Source organism: Panulirus ornatus, chromosome 22, assembly GCF_036320965.1.
Source record: "Panulirus ornatus isolate Po-2019 chromosome 22, ASM3632096v1, whole genome shotgun sequence".
NCBI lineage: Eukaryota > Metazoa > Arthropoda > Malacostraca > Decapoda > Palinuridae > Panulirus > Panulirus ornatus.
Window position 1 is genome coordinate 15,208,501 of NC_092245.1, and position 22,980 is coordinate 15,231,480.

Below are 22,980 nucleotides of genomic sequence, written 5' to 3' on the forward strand. Positions count from 1 at the left end.
GTGTGTGTGAGAGAGAGAGAGAGAGAGAGAGAGAGAGAGAGAGAGAGAGAGAGAGAGAGAGAGAGAGAGAGAGAGAGAGAGAGAGAGAGAGAGAGAGGGGAGAGGGAGAGAGAGAGAGATGCCGGATAACGGGAATCGAGCAGAAGCATCCGGCCAGTGAGACCCAAGTTGGAGGAGGCCGGTTAAGAGGGTTAAACAAATGGCTACCAATCGGTTACAAAACGGCAGTTCCTGACAGCCGAGCGCAAAGGAGTCGGATGAAGATATCCGGATTGTGAAAAATCAGGTAAGGGAGGGTCGGATGAGGAGAATCGGGTGGTTGGAATCAGGCTAAAGGAAGCGGAAAGACTAAAGCCTGGACTGAGAAAGCTGGAATATGAAGACTGGCCAATGGCAGCAGTACAAGATGGGCCTGTAGGTCGGATAGAGGGAAGCCAATGATGGGAATCAAATCAAAGAATTCGGATAAGAAGGCATGGATAATGAAGTTAGGTGGGAAAATTTAGATTTAAATATATTTCTAACCGGGACGCATTGGAGGATGTTGGATAAAGTATCAAATAACTGATGAAAGAAGAGAACACACTAGGCTGAGGCCTCTCATTACGATATCCGGATAGCAGATATCGGCCCCCAAAAAGCAAAATAACAGAACCGGCTCGAGGAAATCATAGGATAAGATAATACCATAAGCAGTTCCCTCAAACGTTTAATACTGGACTTCGAATTCAGCTGAATACCAGTGGGTATCGCGAAACACCTCATACTTCGAGGAGGCAGAGAACCCGTATCAAAAAGAAGCTCGAGAGGATCCTAGTGTGACATCATACACTGGATGAGATGCCAGGTACTTAGATGGCCCAGGAGCGAGGAAGTTATAGAAAATGTTAAACTTAAAACCCACACGAGATACTACAACCTTTTGGTAAGAAAAAGATGAATGAGAGAGAAAGAGAAGGAATTATGGGAAAGATTAAAGAGACAGATGATAATTATGGAGATAGCTGAAGTGGATTTAGAGTAAGAGCGTCTTGAATATGTTCCTTTAAATTATGAAGGTATCTGGAAAAAAGCGAAATTATGTGAAGTTTTCAAACATAAGATTTGATACTAAGCATTAAATCCTCAGTTACATAATGAGAAAAAGAGAGAGAGAGAGAGAGAGAGAGAGAGAGAGAGAGAGAGAGAGAGAGAGAGAGAGAGAGAGAGAGAGAGAGAGAGAGAGAGAGAGAGAGAGAGAGAGAGGCGGCCCTTGAAGGTAAAGATAGAGACGGCGGGGACATTACTCACAGAGAAAAGAAAAATATTAATGAGAAGTAAAAGGCCTGTGACAGAAAAAAAAGGAAAGAAAGAAAGAAGAGAAATTAGAGACAAAATGAAAAAAAAAGGATCTAAAAGTGTAGTTGAAGGAAGCCCTTTCAGGAGCAAAATGCGTCACACTGGACTTCCGAAATAAGATCACGTCTGGGGAAGATTTTAAATACAGGGACCCATTTCTCACGGCGGCACGTTACAAATAGCATGAGAGACGTGACTCTTGCACTTCTTATCTCAAAATAAGGCGATCCTTGGAATGGAAAGGTGTTGGGGAGAGAAAAGAGTGTTTAAAAGAAGGGAGACATGTTTCATGAAGCCTGAGTGACGAAATTAAGAGTTAAATCCGATAAACAACACAAGAGGAGACAAGCCTTGAAGACAAATGAGAAAAATCTCCAGGAAAAACAGGGGATAAAAGGAGCACATAATTCGAGAAGATTTAATGAAAGACGAGAGAGAGAGAGAGAGAGAGAGAGAGAGAGAGAGAGAGAGAGAGAGAGAGAGAGAGAGAGAGAGAGAGAGAGAGAGAGAGAGAGAGAGAGAGAGAGAGAGAGAGAGAGGATGAGATACAAATGTTTAAAGAAAAAGAGGAGAAAGACCTGAGGAATTTATGCCTTCAATAAGAGCCACGAGCGTTGTTGATACTAAAACGAGTCACCAACCCTGACTTACAGGAACACAAATGGGCTTGGAAGACATCTCGTAGATTTAAGTCCTTCAATTAATATTAGAGAAAGAATAATGCAAGCGAATTTACGAAGCTGTGTCTCCAGGTACACTAGATTAAATTAGATGTATGAGTTGTTGCTCCACTGCAAAAGCTGATGTCTGGCAATCGGTGTAGTATTATGGCTTCAGAGGAACTATATAATGGAATAGGGAAGATACATGTTCCAACATCTTCAGAGGATTTAATTAATCAATTTCTGATGTTAGTGCTTATGATATTGGTGATGATAATAGTTATGCTAATTACGGTGGTTATATTGATGACAATAAGGATGCTGAATGTGATTATGTTAAAATCGATAATGAAAATGAAAGTGCTAATGATAATAATGATAATGATAATGATAATGACAATAGCAATAATAATAATCATAATGATATTAATAATGATGATAATAATAATAATGATAATAATAATAATAATAATAATAATAATAATAGTAATAATGATAATAATGATAATAATAGTAATAATAACAAAGTATAATAAAAATAAAAAATAACTATAATGATAATACAACGTCTGACAATTAAAGATAAATATATTTTTGGATTATACATAAGTGAAAGGGAAACACGTCAATCGTGTATAGACAAATACAATATCGAAGTGATAAAGATTTATAGATGATAAAACCACATTCTATATATGCACGATTCCTTGACCCCCTTCCTCCTCTTCGTCCAGCTCCTCCTCCTCCTCTTCTTCCTACTACTTCTCCTCAACTTCTCCCCGCACCTCCGTTCTCCTTTCCTTCCTACTACTTCTCCTCCTCAACTTCTCCCCGCACCTCCGTTCTCCTCTCCTCATCCCTCCCTCGTCCTCTTGCCTAAGCCTGATACCAGCCAGGGAGGTAAGTGAGGAGGCCCGGGCGGCCTTCCCGACGACACCCGACCTTAGTGTGATAGGCTGTGACATTGACTGCCGTCACAGGAGAACCGAGTGTGATTTTGAAGCACCGATCCCCTCGCTGATAATCACACGGCCTCCTTATACGGCAGAGCAACACGCCAAACACCCATGTGACTGCTCGTTTACGGGGACCTTAAAAAGGGGGAGGGGGAGAGGGAGGAGGAGAGGGGGGGGGGCAAGTATGGGGAAGGTGGTTGTGATGGGGGAATGGAGGAGGTCGGCGGCGGGGGGGACGGGCTACCTTTGCCTCCTCTCTCTATCTCTCTCTCTCTCTCTCTCTCTCTCTCTCTCTCTCTCTCTCTCTCTCTCTCTCTCTCTCTCTCTCTCTCTCTCTCTGAGACGTATGATAAGTAGGGCTGATAAGACTGAAGAGGCTAAGGAAGAGCAGCAAGAAGAGCAGCAGGAGTAGCAGCAAGTGGCAGGAGCAGCAGCAGCAGCAGGAACAGGAGCAGCAGCAGCAGCAGCAGCAGCAGGAGTAGCGGCAGCGGCAGCAGCACCGACACTGAGGCCATTACCGCTCGCCAATACCACCGACAGCTTTAATAAAGCAAGATGGCCAGCCATTCTTAATCTCTGCGTCGCCGATTAAAAGCTCATTTGCAGAGCGTCCAGCCGATGTCTGGACGAACGCATACCTCCTGGTAGATGAGAGTTAGAGGGAGGCGGCCCTCTCCCCCCCCTCGCCATCTGGACGAACGCGACCCTCCTGGTAGACGAGATGAGAGGTGGCTGAAGGCAGCGCAAGGTCGAAAAATGTTACTAGGAAGGGGATCACAAGGTAGCGTGAAGCTAAGAGGGTTGCTTGGCTGGCTGGCTGGCTGTTTGGCTAGCCGGAAGCTAACCTGGGTTATAGGATGGCCTGAGACGAGTGAAAGTTAGCTGAAGGTGAGCTGAAGGAATTTTAGCTACAGGAAGAATAGCTGAAGGAAATTGTAAACCAGACGACGTCTGAAAACTAGTCCGGGTGTCTGGAAGGGAAATGAGCCTTTGATAGCTGAGAATAAAGGGTATAGGACTGGGTTAGCTGAAAGTAGGGCGGGCAAGGCAAGTCTGGGATAGCTGGGACAGTAGGGAGGACTGCTTTGGATAGATTAGGGTATCGCACACCAAGCTTGGGATAGGGTAAGAGGGACGAGGTTTGAGCTTATCTCAGAGGAGTGGGAAACTATTCTGAGATAGTATGGGGGAACATGGAAGGGGACTGATATGTCTGGGACCAAAGGGAAAGAAGACAATTAGGACAGTTGAGGGTAATGAGAGAGGCGGCTTGTCTGGGGTGGCTGGGATTTCACGGAGAAACCCAAGGATAGATGTCGGCAGCTAAGAACACTGGAATAAGAAGGAAGGTAAACTTGTTAGCTGGGACAAACATGGAATTATACAATGGATAGATATGAGGTGATAAAAAAAAGATAGCAGGAATGGGGGTCAGGGGGGGACAATGATATGACTAATGTAGCTAAGAAGAGCTGAGAAATTCAAGGCTAAGATATCTGAAAATAGCTTAACAATGCTAAGATAGCTGGGAATAGCGTCTGGTCTCGATGCGAGCGTGGTAGGGACCCTGCAGATTTGAGGTGAGCTGCTGCTGCTGCTGCTGCTGCTGCTGCTGCTGCTACAAGGGAACGAAATCAATAAACACATTGTGATGGTTGGTACAGACATTGCCAGCGCCCAGACTCCCTCCTCTGCTTGGATCTTCTTAGCTGTTCATTGTCTCCTCGCCTGTCTGTACTATATGATTTGTTTTTCTTATTTTTTTATGGTTCCATGTTGTTTCTGTCTCTACAATTTATTATTCTATGTGTTGTCTCTCCTTTTATCAATTTCTGCTTAGGAGTCATCTTTTGTTCCTTGTTTTTGTTTTTCCATCTTTCTCTATACAGTTCATCACTCTATGTACATCTATTCTTCTCTTTCACTAATCTCTCACTCTCCCTCTGGCTCTCTCTTTTCGTTCTCCGGTCTCTCTCCCTCCCTCTCTCTCTATCTCTTTATCTCTCTCTCTCTCCCGCTCTCTCGGCCGGTCCTCACCCTTGGTTTAGTCTAGCAGCCTCCTCCAGCTAGCGGGCGACGGAGTTTTATAGACCTGCTCACATTCTATAGCCACCCCAGTTGTATTTTCCTCCTCAGTGAACACCACCTTGCCTCCCTCCACACAGGAGCCCTAGATATTTTTTTCCACACATCGAAAGACTTTCTTTCATCCCTTTCCCTCATTTTCCTGTACTTCAAGACAAGTCCTGAATCAAAAATCTGTACTTCCGTGGGCAATTAGGAAAATAAGAATTCCTTATTACACAAATTTTTATAGCTTTATGATATTTTTGGGTTAGATATTGAATAGGGCTCTCTGTATGAATATCTATATCAGACCTGCTGGTTTCCAATAGAGGAATGATACATTCCGCGTCATTTGAGTGTCTCTTTCGTAGAAAATACGAACTGAGTTATTCCCATACACCAAAAATTGCCCATTACGGGAGCTTAGACCTAGCCTGTGTTCACGAAAAGGAAGAAAAAAATTATCTCGGGAAAATAGTATAGTATATAAACATACGTGATGAAGAGGGTGAGTAAAAGAAGGTAGAAAATGTCTAGCGTGAATGCAATGAATGCGGGGGGAGGGCTGTGGGTGGGTGTGTGTGTGTGTGTGTGTGTGTGTAGCGGCAAGCGCGGATGAGATGGTCGCCGCCGACGACTCCTCCGCCGCCGCCGCGCCGCTGCGTTGGCTGGCGGAGTCGGCAAGACCGGCAAATGGCCGCTTGGCTCACGCCCCTCAATCGCCTTCACCATTTTCGCGCGATATCTGACGTATTTCTCGCGTTACTCGCTTTCTACGGGTGTCAAATCGTGTCTGAAAATACCAGGGATGGCACGTGGGGGGCAGGCGGTCTCGGGGAAGCGTAGGGAGTGAGTAAATTCCCTCGGATCGTGAGAGACTCACAGCTAATGGCCGAGTGGAATGGCTGCGGGCAGGCAGGCAGGCCCGCCCGCCCGCCCGCTCTTACGACGAAAATATTAATAGAATTTAATCGCTCACGTCTCTAGAAAAACGATGAAGTGACCAACACCCGCTTGAAAATAATCACAAGTCCATCACTATATGTATATTTTTTTTTCCTCTCTCTTTATCTTTCTCCTAAGGTGGTTTCGTTTAAAAGAAAAGAGAAAGGGAACGGATACTCGAAAAGAAAAATTTTGAAGGTAGGGAATATTGGTGGTGTAAACAACGGACATGCCGGGTCCTATCCAGCCGTGGTATGTGCCAATAACTTGCCTATATTGAAGTTTTAATACACTCGCGCATTGTGTACACCAACCTGAATTTGACCTCACATTTCTGCGCAGATAGTGACCAGGAAATTTCCGCTGTAAAACTTATATCTTTCAATTTACACGAAGGAAAAGGAACCAGCGGGAAAAATTAGCATCGCTAGATATTGTAAATTTCTGGATCACTTAGATACTAAAAAAAAAAAGGAGAATAAAAGATATATATAATATACATCTATATATATATATATATATATATATATATATATATATATATATATATATATATATATATATATATATATATATATATATATGTATATATATATACACTGAATTCATATTCCATCAGGTAGGGGTTGGCGGACCGAAATTTAATATAGCCAGCACCAAGTTTAGCTATAAACTCCCATGGCATATACAGGCGCAAAATATAGATATAGCGCTGTGATAATTTCCTATCCCCTGGTGCTTCATATGGGCCAATAAATTCGACGCTACGAGCTGATGTCCATGTAGATTAAAAGAGGAACACGGGGAGTTCATTTTCTTTATCAACATGGCCGTGATTAAAGCTTGTTAATTGAAACGGATATTGAAGCTATTCCAATAGGCTGCAGTGCTGTGTGCCATGCTAACTGGACAGTTACTGTGAGTAATGCCACACTGACTATCCTAGATAACTGCAATAAAGGCACTGCTAACTTACAATGTGGCATTATTTAATTTCTTTATCAAATAATATGGCGATTGCGCGCTCGCCCGGGGACCTTCGGCGGTGAGCTTCGGGCTGTCGGTAAGAAAGCGATTTTCCAAACTCGGAATATATCTGGCCCAAATATCTGTTGCCGATAATACTGGTGCCCGATCCCGAACGAAAATCAATATCGGTTAATGGTTTTTATCGCCCCCCCCCTCCCCCTGTACCCCCATCCCCATCCCATCCCCTTCTCCCTTGCATACCAGGATACTTTTCTGTTAATCTGATGCTTATGTTGGTATTTTGTTAATGACGAAGAGGATGGAGGAAGAGGAGGAAAAGGAGGAGGAGGAGAAGAAGAAGGGAAGAAGGAGGAGGAGGAGGAGGAGCATGGAGGAGAGGGAGGAGTAGGTGGTCATGAGGAAATGATAGTGATAAAGAAAAGGGGAAAAAATTGAAGAAAAAGGATTCCGACACTTCATATGTTTGATGGACTGAATGGTAAAAACTCAGTGACCGTCAGCTGTGCTTTAACGCCACACACACACACACACACACACACACACACACACACACATAGATGGGGTCACATGGATTACACCGACCCCATGAACATGTGTGCATAATATAAATATATATACACACAAACGTTCGTGAACACACACACACACACATACCCAAACATAAGCAAGTTTAAATACATACTTGCGCTTGGGCATACAGATGAACATAATCACATATCTAATGACCTAAATGTACACTTAACTAGGATTTACAGAGCCATATACTTAATTCATGATTAAATGTGAACATATTACTCCATGAAAAAAAATATGTTCGAACACATATTCACACTTAAGTGTACTGCACCATTTATTCATACAATCACACACACACACACACACACACACACACACACACACACACACACACACATACATGTGCTACGGAAACAAATGTGATTACATTTGTAATGGCAACATTCACATTGAACATTTCCAACTCAGAAACAAGTGCTTGAGATTTCGGAACAGAAATCATCATACAGAGAGGGACTTAATAAAAATTTTAATTTTAGAAAAAAAAAAAATTCTCAAAAATTATCGAAAAGAAAATTAAGATAAATTTCTTTATTTTCTACGGTAGAAATTCCGACAAGGTTTACATTTTCTCTTTTTTGGGGGGTGGGGGAAGAAGAAATTCTTCTCAGTCCCAATTCTTTTTTCCTTCTAAAAGCATCATTTCTCATCTTTTTTTACCCTCTGTCACGGGAACGTAATTTAGAATGATAGGATCTCATATCTGTCTTCCGGAGTAGATCTTGTCATATTTATTAAGTAGGTTTGAATGTATGTTTTTTAGCCGCGCCGTATGAATGAAAACTATACCTGTATGTTCTACAGGTGCTGTTGTATGTACAGACGTGAACACGCGAGCGTGCGAGTGAGTGTGTGAGAGATGTATGTGTGTGTGTGTGTGTGTGTGTGTGTGTGTGTGTGTGTGTGTGTGTGTGTGTGTGTTGGAATGTATATTAATGTGAGTATGCTAGAAGACTATATATATATGTATACATATTTTTTTTCCTCTCCACTAGTACGAAAGAGATTCCCTATGGAGAGCCAGAGGAAGACAAGGTCTATCATCCCGAGTAGATTATTTTTATGGATCTATAAATCACTTGACTTCGCTTCGGCAGCGAAGTTAGGTTCTCGAAGCCGTGTTGACACGGGGCCAGTTCCTCTGTGAGAGTGTGTGTGGTTGGTTCAACAAGAGGCTCCTCTACGGTGAGTCTCTCTTTCTTAAAAAGCTACCCCAGTCATCTGTCTGTTATACACTCAGATAACACGTCTGTTGAGAAGACGTAGACATTTGATACCCTTTTGTTAACTCTCTGATCCTACACACAAGGAGCGGATGCGGACGCAAGGAGCTGTGGGGATCGTATTGTTTATACTCGAGGTGTAATTAGGGACACAGAGATTTCGCTGATTGGATGAGTGCGCTTAACAATAGTTTGCTTGCTGGTTTTTTTTTTCTACTTGCTATGTGTATCATTTTTTTTTGTCTGTTCTCAGTGGGTGTTTTAAGTAGAACTATGTTCCTCTTTTAAAGATATTATAATCTGGGAATTACTGATAGGGTAAAAGATATGCTATAGATTGATAGATATATCATATATATAATCATGTGGGCAGGTAGGTCTACTTGTAAATGAAGAAAAAGATAGTTTCTTTGAGTAACAAGTTGAGTTGTTGGACGAGAGGAGGCAGAACTCAACATCACCACAGAAAACATGTCACTGAAACAAACATTAAGGTTACAGCAACAATAGTTGGGATGCAACACCGAAGATGGGTGCCCCAGCCCTGACGAAACACAGGAATACCCCCACTTCGATGTTGCATGACACAAACACCTTTCCCTCCCTCCCCCCCAACTTTGTATTGCATGAGGCAACACCTCACCCTGGTGATGCATGACACCCGTAAACTACCACAACTGGTCCGGACGTAGGTCATGACCATTTGCGACGCTTGGGGTACAACTGCCTCTTGCCACATCAAGGCTTTGATATGGATAATTGTTTTCTAATTTGACAAGTAATTTGGAAGACGGATTGTAATTGCGAACGCATGTCGTATGAAATGCATACTCCCCATTTACTTATTATTTTTTTACATTCATTAATCGTTCTTATCGCGAGTTCTGTTTTATGCATTCCATCTTTTATGATCTAAAAAAGTAGAGGAAATTGGGAGGCTCGTTTAAATAGGGAGCTAGAATTTATATGTGACAGGAACTTCAAAAGAAAATTTCTAATATGATTTTTTTGTAATTTTACTCTATGTTTTGTTCTCAAGATCGCTGTGTACTTGTTTGCAGCAGATCTTGTTAAACTATAGATATTAACAGGTGTGTTATTGTTATTTTCTTTATTATTACTAATATATTTATTATTATTATTATCATTAGTATCATTACTATTATTATCATTATTATTATCATTATTATTATTATCATTATTATTATTATTATTATTATTATTATTATTATTATTATTATTATTATCATTATCATTATTATTATTATTATTATCATATGATATAATGCAACTATTATTATTTTACTTATAATCATTGCCATTTTTATCAATATTACTATTATCATTATCATTATATATTATCATTAATGTTATCAGTATTGTTATTATCATTATTATTATCATCACTATCATTATCATTAATAGTTGTAGTAGTATCTTATCATTGTTATTTTCATCATTATTATTACTATCACAATTGTTATCCCTTAATTTCTATTAATTATCAATTTCAAAAAATCATTAAATTTTCATTATTATTATTATTATTATTATTTTTTTTTAAAAAATTAATTTTCATTAAATTTTTATTAATTTTCATTATTATTATTAACATTATATCATTATCATTATCATTATTTTTAAAAATCATTTTTATTATTTTATTATTAATTATTATTTTATTATTAATTTTATTAAATTACATTACATTTTATCATTATTTTTATTAATCCCAATCTTTTTCCCCCATTATTATTTTTTATTTTAAATTATCATTAAATTTTCAAATCTTATTTCATCTTTTCATTTTTTTTATTTTTAAATTTTTAAATTTTTTATTTTTCCTTATCATTTTAACATTTTTTAAAATTATTTACATTAAATTTCTTTTAAATTACATTTTCCCCCAAATTTTTTTTTTCATTTCTTTTTTATTATAAATTATTTAATTTTATTTCTTTCTTTTTTTATTTTATTATCATTTTTATTTTTTATTTCTTATCATTTTTCATCCCCTTATATTAAAATTATTTTTAAAAATTTTTAAAAAAATTATTATCATTTTTAATTTTTTTTTTTAATAATTTTTATTATTATTATCAATTTTAATTAAAATTAAAAATTAATTTAATTTTATTAAAAATTTTAAATTTTTATTAAAAAAATTTTAATTATTATTATTATTATAATTATTATTATTAAAAAAAATTAATTTTTATTAAAAAAAATTTTTATAATTATTATTATTAAAATTTTATTAATTTTCACAAATTACAAATTACACATTTAACAATTATCACAAACAAAATTTTTCATCCCCCCTTAAACCCTTTTTACCCTCAAAACATTATTTCCTCAAAACAAATCACAATCAAACACAACCCCCAAACACAAAATTACAAACCCAACAATCAATTATAATTTTCAAAACACAATCTTAAAATTAACAACAAAAAAAAAATTTTCATCCCCCAACAAACAAAATTTCCCCTTAATTTTCACCCTTATCTTAATCCTTTAAAACCCTTTTTACAAATTTTCAAAACACAAAAATTAAAATCACAAATCAAATTACATCAAACCCCAATTTTCACATTTTCAAAAATCCTCCAACATTATTACAAAACCCCCAAACATTTTAAAAAAATTTAACCAAATTATTTTCAACCAATCAAATTTCACCCCCAACATTTTTAACCTATTTTCAATTTCCCCCTCCCAAACCCTTTTTAACCCTCAACATTATTAAACTTATCAATTTTCATCAAACAATTTCCCATTTCCCTTTTTATCTCATTAAACCCCCCTTTTTATAAAACAACCCTTTTTCCCCAATCCCAAATTTTATCCCCCTTAAACCCCTTAAAAAACATCATTATCCTTTTTCCCCATTATCAAAAACAACATTATTTTATTTTAAAAACCCAAATCCCCTCCTTATCCCTTTAATCACATTTCAAAAAATTTTTATTAAAATTAATTATTATTTTTTATTAAAAAAATTTATTATATATTTAAATTTTTAATATATAATATAAAGTTTTTGGGGTGTGTGTGAGTGTGTGTGTGTGTGTGTGTGTATGAGTCTGTGTCCGTACTTCTCCTTAGCCCAAATGATTCGACAAATCCTAAGATATATTGTAGAAATCCTCTATAATTTTTCTCATCACACTTTCTTCCATTATCCAACGCAGGTCTACCATGGAGACTATCGAATTTTTTTTTTTTTTTTCTCTCTCTCTCCTCCACTGTTGTTATTGTCACTACAATTATTTACCTCTTTCCTTATAGAAAAAGAGAAGATCTGATTCATCCATCACAGCTTCTTATATAATTCCTTTTTCTTTTTTTTTTTTGTCCTACTCCGGAGAGATATTGTTATGAATATTTGATCCATTAAAACTCCCATTTATTTCTTAAATCGTATCTGCCGACCGATTTATTACAGGAATCTTGGAAGGCCTACGAATAACGGTAGCCAAAAATAGTTTTTGTTGGGGGATGGGAGGTGGGCGGGTTTCCGTAAAAGTATATAGATAACTGTTATAGGTGATATAGCTTCTATATAAGTATATCAAATAACGCTTCACAAATATATCTAATAATTCCTATAATTTTCACATTTCCATTCTTTTTAACAGTTTTCGATCTTTTTCATATATATATATATATATATATATATATATATATATATATATATATATATATATATATATATATATATATATATATATATATTATATATATATATATATATATATATATATATATATATATATATTTCAATTTTCTAACAAATTTATTTTCCAATCTTAGAGTAACGTTAACCCGAATATAGTCGAAAACTAGAATGTTTTTTTCATTGTCGCAAGTGACAGCGTTCTGAAGCTTGATATGTAAATAGCCCACATGGGAGTTTGCTAGGTATGTGAAAAAACATAATTTCTATACCAGGTTACATTTCGCACGTAGAATTATGATAAATGACCGATCTGTGAGAAAGAAAAAAATCTAGTCCCAAGACTTTCGGTCACGTAATGTTTGTATCATATTTAGAAATAATGTTAATAATAATAATGCTAATAATGATAATAATAATAATAATGATAATAATAATAATAATAATATTAATAATAATAATAATAATAATAATAATAATAATAATAATAATAATAATGATAATGATAATGAAATAGTAATGATAACGATAATAATGATAATAACAATAATAGTAATGTTAATATTGTTGATAATAGTAATGATGATAATAATGAAAATAATAATGATAATGATAATAATTTAATCAAATCCATAAAAGGAAGATGTATTGCTAGGGTTTTTGTTTAATATATTTCCCTTATCATCTACTAGAAAGGAAGCGTCAAATTCCATTCTTTCTTGACTTTTTTTTTTTTCTTTGCTAATTTCATGAAAGAAATTTGTTACATTTGGTATCAAAGCGTTACAGAGATCTCTGGAGATTAACCAGTTGCATAAACATCTTCCTCAACACTTTTTCAAAGGGCTGGTGGCTTTAGAGGTACTGCCTGATGAATGCACACTGGTACGCGACAAAGAATTTCTTGCTGGATTACTGGTCTTAATTGCTGTCTCATTATAACTAAGCAACTAGGTTTGTTCTCTCCCCTTCCCTCCACCTCTCTCTCTCTCTCTCTCTCTCTCTCTCTCTCTCTCTCTCTCTCTCTCTCTCTCTCTCTCTCTCTCTCTCTCTCTCATTCCGGAGAATAGTTTACTTGCGTTAAATTCGTGCCATGCGTAAGACAGGGTCGTCAAATATCCCTATTTCTTAATAGAACAAATCTCCCTGCAGTTTTGGCGCTGCACTCCACGCTGGAGCAGCGTCAGGGTGGTTCCATTAGACGTTTGTGTGTGTGTGTGTGTGTGTGTGTGTGTGTGTGTGTGTGTGTGTGTGTGTGTGTGTGTGTGTTTGTGGGACATGAATGGTGAGACCATTTTCCCTCCCTCACTATCATCCATAAATCAATGAAACGTTTGTCACATTGTGGTTTAAGCTTCTAAGCTTAGAGAGAGCATGTGGGCGTAAAGGGATGGGGGTCGGGGATGCGTGGTGGCGTTGAGAGATAGGATGTGGGCGTGGAGGGAGTTGGTCTGTGTTTGGAGGGATGGGGGTGTGTGCAGGCATTGAATGGGTGTGGGTAGCGGAGGCGTTGAGTGAATTACATACACATCAAGAGAATGATCCAACGCCCTTCGGATAGTATGTATATAGGTTCTAGTGTTGCAAACACATCACTGAACACAATGAGACCGAAAGTACGATCCTTGAACACGACGGTGTGAATTGGAAAGCCAGATAACAGAAGACCTGGTGGTCTATGACGAGGATAGCTGCAGAAGGACAGTACACTGTGGTACATGAGAAAGCCAGATGACAGAAGACATTATAGTGAATCACATAGCTATCCTCTTAAGAGAACTGGGACTGGATCATCACCTGTAGCAGAGAGCAATGCTTGTCAGGAGCTGAGTGGCAGCAAGCCATACCGTCTGTCTTGCCTCCGACGGGAGTGATGCTCGTCTCAAGGGTCTGGTGATGCTGCTTGTACTTCAGTCGCTCGCGCGACGCTCATGGGAGCTGTGGAAATAAGAGTGTGTGAGGAGAGAGCAGTTCTTCCATGCCACTATGATTCACGCGTACACAGATTAAATCAACAGAATTTTTAGATTAAGATATTGAATATCGAACTCTTCACTGGTTGGTCGTGTCATGTCCACCTCAAACACGGCTTGGGTCGAGATCAAGCTGCCAACCCCACGTGCAGCTCCTCACCCTCAAAGTCACACACACAGACACACACACACACACACACACACACACACACACACACACACACAGACACACACACACACACACTAGCGTAGGAGAGAGAGAGAGGGGGGGGGAATAAATGAAAAAAGAAAGATAATAAGGATAAAGTTTAGCATGGGAAGGATGAGGAAGTGATTACCCATCAGACCAATTCACGCAGGGAGGGTGAAGGCTCGCGCTGTCGTACTTAGCGCCAGGAAAAAGCCTCAAGTGACTAGAGTCGACTTCTCTGCATTCTTAGTCCATTGAGGAGGAGGGTCCATGAGTCGACCCGACGAGAGATAACAAGGCAGACAGGCAGTCAAGCAGAGAGGTAGGCAGTCAAATCACTCACTCCATCATCCAGATAGCCCAGCCAGCCAGGAGGCACCAAACAAGCTCATCATAACGGTTACCCACGGCGGGCCGCAAGAACACCACCGCCGCCTCCTCCTTCGTCGCCGCCCCCGGCAGACACCCACCTGCTGGAGTCTATCTCACACACACACACACACACACACACACACACACTCCCCTTTGGCCTTCATGTGGCCTTTATTACCTTCCGCCTTCCTGGGGTTACGAGGTGGCGTAGTAAACAGTGTAGTAGCGTCAGCAGTGGTGGTCGCATCGTGGCGGACCTCGTGTTAGTGGCCACGGTAGTAAAATCTGACCCAGTTTTCATTCACAAATCCCATAAAATGAGGGTAGCAGTTTTGGGGCGTGTTAACCCGCCTCATGACTGACTTTATACCGTCGTAAAGGCGTATACGGCCCTCGTAAAAACTTAACATTTCGCAGCCCGGTTCCTCTGTTGCTGGGGTCACTCAACTAGCAACAATGGGTGGCAGTGGCGTAAGGGCATTGAGGACGAGTGGAGAAGAAGAGGAGGAAGAGGGGCAGGGGAAGAGGAGGAGGAGGAGGAGGGGTAGGGGGGCGAAGAGGAGGATGGTCAAAGAGCAATTAACGAAGGAGGCGGTGTAAGAACAATGGTAAGAAGAGGAAGAGGAGAAATAAAAGGAATCAGCCAAGCTAGCACCAAAAGAGGTAGTGGTACAGGTGCAATAAGGACAAATGGGGAGGAAGAAGAAGGAGGAGAAGGAGAAGTATTAGGAAGAGGAGGAGAAACAGAAGAATAAGAAGAAAGAAAAGAAGACGAGTAAGGAAATGACTACCTAGCAATAAGGAAGGCGGTGGCTCAAGGGCATTAAGGATGAGTGGAAAAGAAGAAACAGAAGAAGAAAGACAAGAAGAAAGAGAAGAAGGAGGAGGAAAGAAAAGCAGAAGATGAAGGCACTGTTTGAAGGATTGAGGGAAAGTCTTTTTTTTTCAAGGGTATCATGAGGGAAGTGAACGGGTGGATTGTCCCGATATCCTGGAGGCGAACGCTCTCCGGGTCTCATTCCTTTGATTTTTGAGGAGTCGTGGCTGTCAAAGAGCAGCGGAGCGTGGGGTCTGAAGGTCACTTTCGACAAGTTTGGTGCAAACGCCGCGACTCGCCGCCACTCTCTTGCAAAATCAAGGGATGGGTTGGCTGCCAATTTCACAGTCTGGGGACCGTTTTACAGAGTCAGGAGAAGGTGTTTTTGTTGTCAATTTCCATGATCCTCCTCCTTCCTGGGCGGAGTTGAGGAAAGAGTTTGGAATCTATGTAACTTCCGTGTCTCTCACTCTCTCTTTCTTTCTTTCTCTTTCTTTCTAATTGGCTTTATGATTTCGATGCATCTATCACCTCCTTTTTATATCAAACATCAATTTTCTATACAAATAACGACGATTGAAACGATAATAACGAAAATAGCGATGGGGGTGAGAGAAAAAAGAAGGCATAAAGATAATACGAGTTTGATAAACAAGGTAATGCGACAACCTGATGGCCATACACGCTTTTAAACCCTCGTATACACACAGCATCATCTGGATACATCGCCCTCCTGTATGTTTACAGTGGATGGGATATACACGCATACATACGTGTTTACTCCCCCCTCCCCTTCCTCACCCTCCATACGAGATGGAGCACAACAGGCGTCTTGTTATCTCTAGGCATATATCCCTACGTCACCCACTCCCCAGTGATATAAGATGATAACACGATATCCCCACTAGGGAGGCGTGGTTATCGCACAGTGAGATTCTTGTATAGCATGGGCGTAAATCACTAATGGTTATCACGTCCTCTACGCGATAGCAGGAGTTATGAATATGTTGAGGCGTTTATAGAATAATATCGTACGTTATCTTGCGTTTTCTTTTCATAACCCTTTATCCATTTATGATATTTATATCATTTAGGAATAAAAGAAATTAGTTAGATCTGATTTCATCCGGCTGTTAGTTATACATTCACTTAAAGCTGTAAAATGATTATTGATAACCTTGTTAATAGAAAGCCATAAAGCCTCCTGAAACAAATTACTCCCTTCTGATTTCCATGAAGGTAAAGTGAAACAACTTTAAAGAGAACTTTTAAGGCCTAAAAGAACCATCATGGAATTTCGAAGACATAAAAACTATCTTTTTTGTTTTTGTTTCAAGACTCTAGGTACCAGATCACTCCCTCGTCGGCCAGTCATGAGGTATTTCGTAGCGAATTCACGAAGTGTAATCTGAAGATGATGGGTTTAAATCCCCTCTCACCCCATGTCCTTCAAGGGGACACTCCTCCAAATCAAAACCAGAACACTTAAAACTAACAAGCCATAGATATGTGCCAAACATTTCGAAAATGATACCTCGGAGATCTCTAGCAAGAATATCAAGGCTGGATATTCACACACACACACACACACACACACACACACACACACACACGAACTCATACGGAGACGATAGCAATAATAACCCATGAGCTTTTGTCTGGACTGGAAGAAAAAAATAGTTCTGTTTGCGGAACCACAGCGCCCATAGACAAGGGGTCAGCGAAGCGTCACCATCCGCCCACAGCAGCGGCCCTGGAAGTGGAATATATCCTGGACCTGGGCTCGAGCTGGTGCAGCCGCTCCCCAAGGCAGGACTAGCCCCCCTAATCTCCACTAAATCAGATCAAAGAGGTGGCTGAGGAGACGCAGTAGCATGGGAAAGGGAGTGTACAACCTTTTCGGCAAGCTTTATTGCGTCGTAAAGGTGGCGGCCGTTGAGGTGGTCCAGCTCGCTCCCGTCGGCCCCCGGGAGCTGCTGCTGCTGCTGCTGCTGCTGCGAAGGGCAACAGACGATGGTCGTGGGTGTGGCAGTGTAGAAGGAGGTGAGGGAAGGACTGACTGCTGGACGGGGGTGTTTGGCGGTGTATGAGGGAGGGCGAATTGGTGGATGTGGTTCTTTTGGTAAGGATGAGGGTGCACTATGTGTGTGTGTATGTGTGTGTGTGTGTGTGTGTGTGTGTGTGTGTGTGTTTGTGTGTGTGTTTGTGTGTGTGTGTATGGAGGTGTGATAGAGACTGAGGGAAGTTGCTAGTCTGTGTGTGTGTGTGTGTGTGTGTGTCGTGGTGGTTGGTGGTGTGCGGCGAAAGTGTCTGGGGTAGGTGAGCTGGTGGTGGTGGTGGTAAGGGGAGGGGGTGTGAATGATGGTGGGTGTGGTGGTGTGGTGGGGTGATTTATGAGGGCTGAGAGAGTGCTGGAGTAGGTATGGACTGGGGGGGAGAGGGGGGGGGGGACACTGGGGTGTTGAAGAAGGGCGCGAGAGGAGAGAGAGAGAGGGGGAGCGAGAGAGAGAGAGAGATGAGAGGAGAGAGAGGCAAGAAGAGAGAGAGAGAGAGAGAGAGAGAGAGAGAGAGAGAGAGAGGTCTGTGCAATGGTGGCGTTGGTGCAAATAGAGGACGACTGGTCTTGGATGGAGTGGACAGTGGAATGAGAAATATGTGGAGTGATACAATGCGTTAAGATTCCTCAAGTTATGACGAGGACGAAATGGTTTTGGGATAATGGAAAGATGTAGATAGACCCTCGACCCTTACCCTCCCCCCTTTCCAGACCCAGAGAAGAGAGGTTGGCACGATAGAGAAGGACAAGTTGACGGACAATCAGACAAACAGACGCTCATGCGCGCGCACAGGCACACAAACACAGACACCCTACTGAAGAGAAAGGAAAGACTAGAGACGCGAGACACGATACAGACGACCCTGAACCACAATGAAATTAGCGAACATTATGTAAACTGGAGATCATAATGATGCAAGAAATGTGACGAGGAGTCGAGGGGAACTTCCAGCAGTCACTCCATAGGTGTGAGATCCTGCCGGATAGCGCGACGAAAACTGCAGAAGTTGACGGTGCTGAGGTAGAGGTCACAGATGACAATAGATACTGTCAGGGGAAATGAGAATAAAACTCGGAGAGGAGATGGTGAAGATGCTGCTGTGTATGAGAGAGAGAGAGAGAGAGAGAGAGAGAGAGAGAGAGAGAGAGAGAGAGAGAGAGAGAGAGAGAGAGAGAGAGAGAGAGAGAGAGAGAGAGAGCGACTGACGTACGTGTGGGTGCAGATCCTGTGCTTACAAGATGGTGTACCCAGCAGCTAATAAAGATGGTTAAATATGTGCAGAGGTGAGAGGTTGCCTGGAGAGTTGAGAAGGAGGAGGAGGATGAGGGGGAGAAAAAGAGACAAGGGAAAAAAAAAACAGATCAGAATCGCAGTTGAGGATGTCTGGAGAGAGAGAGAGAGAGAGAGAGAGAGAGAGAGAGAGAGAGAGAGAGAGAGAGAGAGAGAGAGAGAGAGAGAGAGAGAGAGAGAGAGAGAGAGAGAGGATGGAACGTGTTGAGGTAAGGATCAGACAAATCGTATTTTCACGTTGCGAAGGAGACGACGATGAAAACAGAGAATGCATGATGACGCAAAGAGATTGTAAGCAAGACGTAAATACACGAATGAAAACGAAGACGATGTCGATAAGGGAGAGAGAGAGAGAGAGAGAGAGAGAGAGAGAGAGAGAGAGAGAGAGAGAGAGAGGTGGAAGACAAAGATAATGCCGAAGGAGATCGCTGAGTAGCAAGAATGGAGCACTGAACATCGAGATGGCATGCAGATATACTGTGGGAGGATTATCTCTACCTGTCTGAGATAAGAAAAGAAAAAAGAGAAAAATGTGGAGGAGGAGGAGTAGGAGAAGGAGGAGGAGGAGGAGGAGGAGGAGGAGGAGGAGGAGGAGGGTGGAGTTAAAAGAAGATACTGAGGAAGAGAGAAGAGGAGAGGCCAAGAAAAGGGGAGATGAAATAGGGAATAGACGGGAAGTGTGAGAAATGAGGAGAAAAGTAGAAAATTGAAAGAGAATAGGGATTGTGGGAGTTCAAGTCAGATGTAGAGGAGAAAATTCATTTGGATTTTGAGGAAAATGCCAAATATGAGATAGATAGCAAGAGATCTCAGAATATAAAGGTAAGAAATAGATGGAAAAAAATAATCTGTAGAAATGATATGTTCAAGTACGACAGAACTGAGGTAACTGCTAGAGGAACAAGACCAAACGGGAGTCGAACTATACACATATGAGGATCGAAACATTGTAAGCTCTCTGGAGTTCAGTAGATTCACTTCATTTGAGAAATACGAGAAATCTCATAATCCTTCACTCATATCCCTACTATCCTCTTCATAGTTTTATCTCCAGTTCGAAGATCTCTTTCGCTCCTACGACTTCCTTAGGAGATGAAGAGACCAGAATAACTTCCTCGTCAAGAGGAAGCCTTTACACGAACAATGAGAGACAGATATTAGAAAAAGGGTAATGGAAATAAAGGTATCAAGATAGTCAAAAATATGAGGGGGTAATTTCTTCCTCCTTGATATTTTCTTAAATACTCTTCCTCGCTCCATTCCTTCGCTACATTTTGCTCCTCTCAGTTACTACCTGTCGCATTCCCTCCAGGTGTTTCCTTCTAAATGACCTCACGTGTGTGACTTTTCGCTCCTGACTGTGTGCCAGCTCTCCCCTCCGATAGCCAAAGTTGTAGGTTGTATATAGAAACAACACCATGCAACTGTTGATTCCCCATCCTCCACCCCCCCGCAACTTCCTATAGCTATAGCAAATATTTATAGCAAGAGGGAAGGTCACCAAGGATAGAGATCTAACTTGGGAAATAAAATGTGGGGGAGAGGGAAAAGTCTCCACGGAGTGGAAAGTTGGGAGTAAATGCTTCCGAATATGTTAAAAGTTTAGCAAATACTGCCATGCAGGAGGAGAGAAGGCGGAAGTCAAAGTTCCTCATTAATAGGCGGCAACAATGACCCCCCAAAGTGCATGAACGAGAGAGAGAGAGAGAGAGAGAGAGAGAGAGAGAGAGAGAGAGAGAGAGAGAGAGAGAGAGAGAGAGAGAGAGAGAGAGAGAGAGAAATTGAAAAAAGGAGTTCCAAGTTCAACTTTATCTGTGGCGTTCTTAGGATACCAGGTGCTGAAAATACATCATATTAACAGATCCGATCTATTTCGCGGCCGCAAGCACAACAGCAGGATAGATGCAATGAGATGGTGCGTCTCAGATCTACGCCCTTTTGTCAAGGTGGATGAATCACAGGCGAGTAAATCCTTACAGAGAAAGAAATGTGGGAGCGAATGAGCTACGACGTGAGAGAACCTTCATCTTGATGCGGCGATGAGATATAAACGCTTGAAGATTAGATCGTGAAGGCAGCTCAATAGTAGAGAAAAAAGGTGCAACTTGAGCTCCCCCCCAGCAATAAGAAGCAAGGCTAAGACACAAGGAGACCAGCCAGCCACCGAAGCAGAGTGGGAGTGTTAGATACTCATATATTCCCTTTTAAGTGTTCTGGTGACGGGCAATCCCCACTACTTGCTATTTGGTTCCTATCATCACAACATCAAATTAGCGACCGGGCTTTGCTAAACTCCTATCAAGAGATGGTTGATCTGGCTCGTACCCTTATCTCCTCTTAGAACCCCTCCTATCAGCATGGAGTAAAACTCGCTATTTGCTCCCCTATCACTCCCTCATCAAATTAGCGACTTTGGCCATGTCGAACTCCATCCAGTAGGCCGGCCACCTTCTTCATAGGACTGTAGGGGTCCCTTCCTCCTCATCCCACGAGCGTAGCATAAGGCTAAGCGGTATGGAAACAAGAGAGAGAGAGAGAGAGAGAGAGAGAGAGAGAGAGAGAGAGAGAGAGAGAGAGAGAGAGAGAGAGAGAGAGAGAGCATTATGCTTCGTCAGCATAGCGGTCGGGGTCGTGTATGATGCTGGCGGCATTATTTACGCGGGGCAGTTACAGCAGGGAGGGCTATTCGAGGAATGTGTGTGTACACCCGAGGCACGGCGCTTCTGCTGCTTTCTTACAGATACGTGGAATGAGGCTGTCAACTTAGAAATGTCGGTTAATGTATGGCTGTGTGTGTGTGTGTGTGTGTGTGTGTGTGTGTATGTTTGTGTGTGTGTGTGTATGCGCGCGCGCTATGTAACCCCGTTGACTCCTTTTATGGGGATGATGCGGCCTCGAAGCTGCGATCCGCGCGGAAGCAGGGTGAGGTAGGTTCCCTTCGAGCGGGAAGGACTTCGACTTGGATTTAGTTCCTTCTTTTGAGCGCTGATGATGACACTGTCTCGTCCAAGATTACTTTTAAGTCATAGGCGGAGTCCGGTTAAACCTATGTATATATATATATATATATATATATATATATATATATATATATATATATATATATATATATATATATATATATATATATATATATATATATATATATATACATATATATATATATATATATATATATATATATATATATATATATATATATATATATATATATATATATATATATATATATATATATATATATATATATATATATATATAATGCCTATGTATGTTTGTGTGTTTGTGCGTATATGACTTTGTATGCATGTGTGTATGTGTGGGCCTACATGCGGGCTTGAGCAAGCATCCATGTGTGTGTATGTATATAAATATTTGCGAGCATATATCGCTATGTGTATTTACTTATTTCTTTTTGCCGTGTGTGTGTGTGTGTGTGTGTGTGTGTGTGTGGGGGGGGGGGGTTTGCATGCTTGTATACAGTTCTGCGGCAGAAACAGTAAACTTAAACATGGGTGCAGGGGCAGGAAAAAAAAAGTATGATATATTAATCATAAACTGAACAAGTGAACTCGCTTGTGGGAAGCGGCTGCTCTGTGCTTCTTTCGTGTGTGTGTCTGTGTGTGTGTGTGTGTGTGTGTGTGTGTGTGTGTGTGTGTGTCCTAGGATGGATTCCACAATGGAGTTAAAAGCAGTCAGTAACGTTTACATTCAGTAAGTTGTAAGAGATAATGGTTTCAATGCAGATGTACTAATCTGGAAAATTATCCAGATAAGCTAATTTTTGTAAAAAGTCAATCGTGTTTGAGGGGTAAAATTGTCGCTGTAATAACAATACTACTACT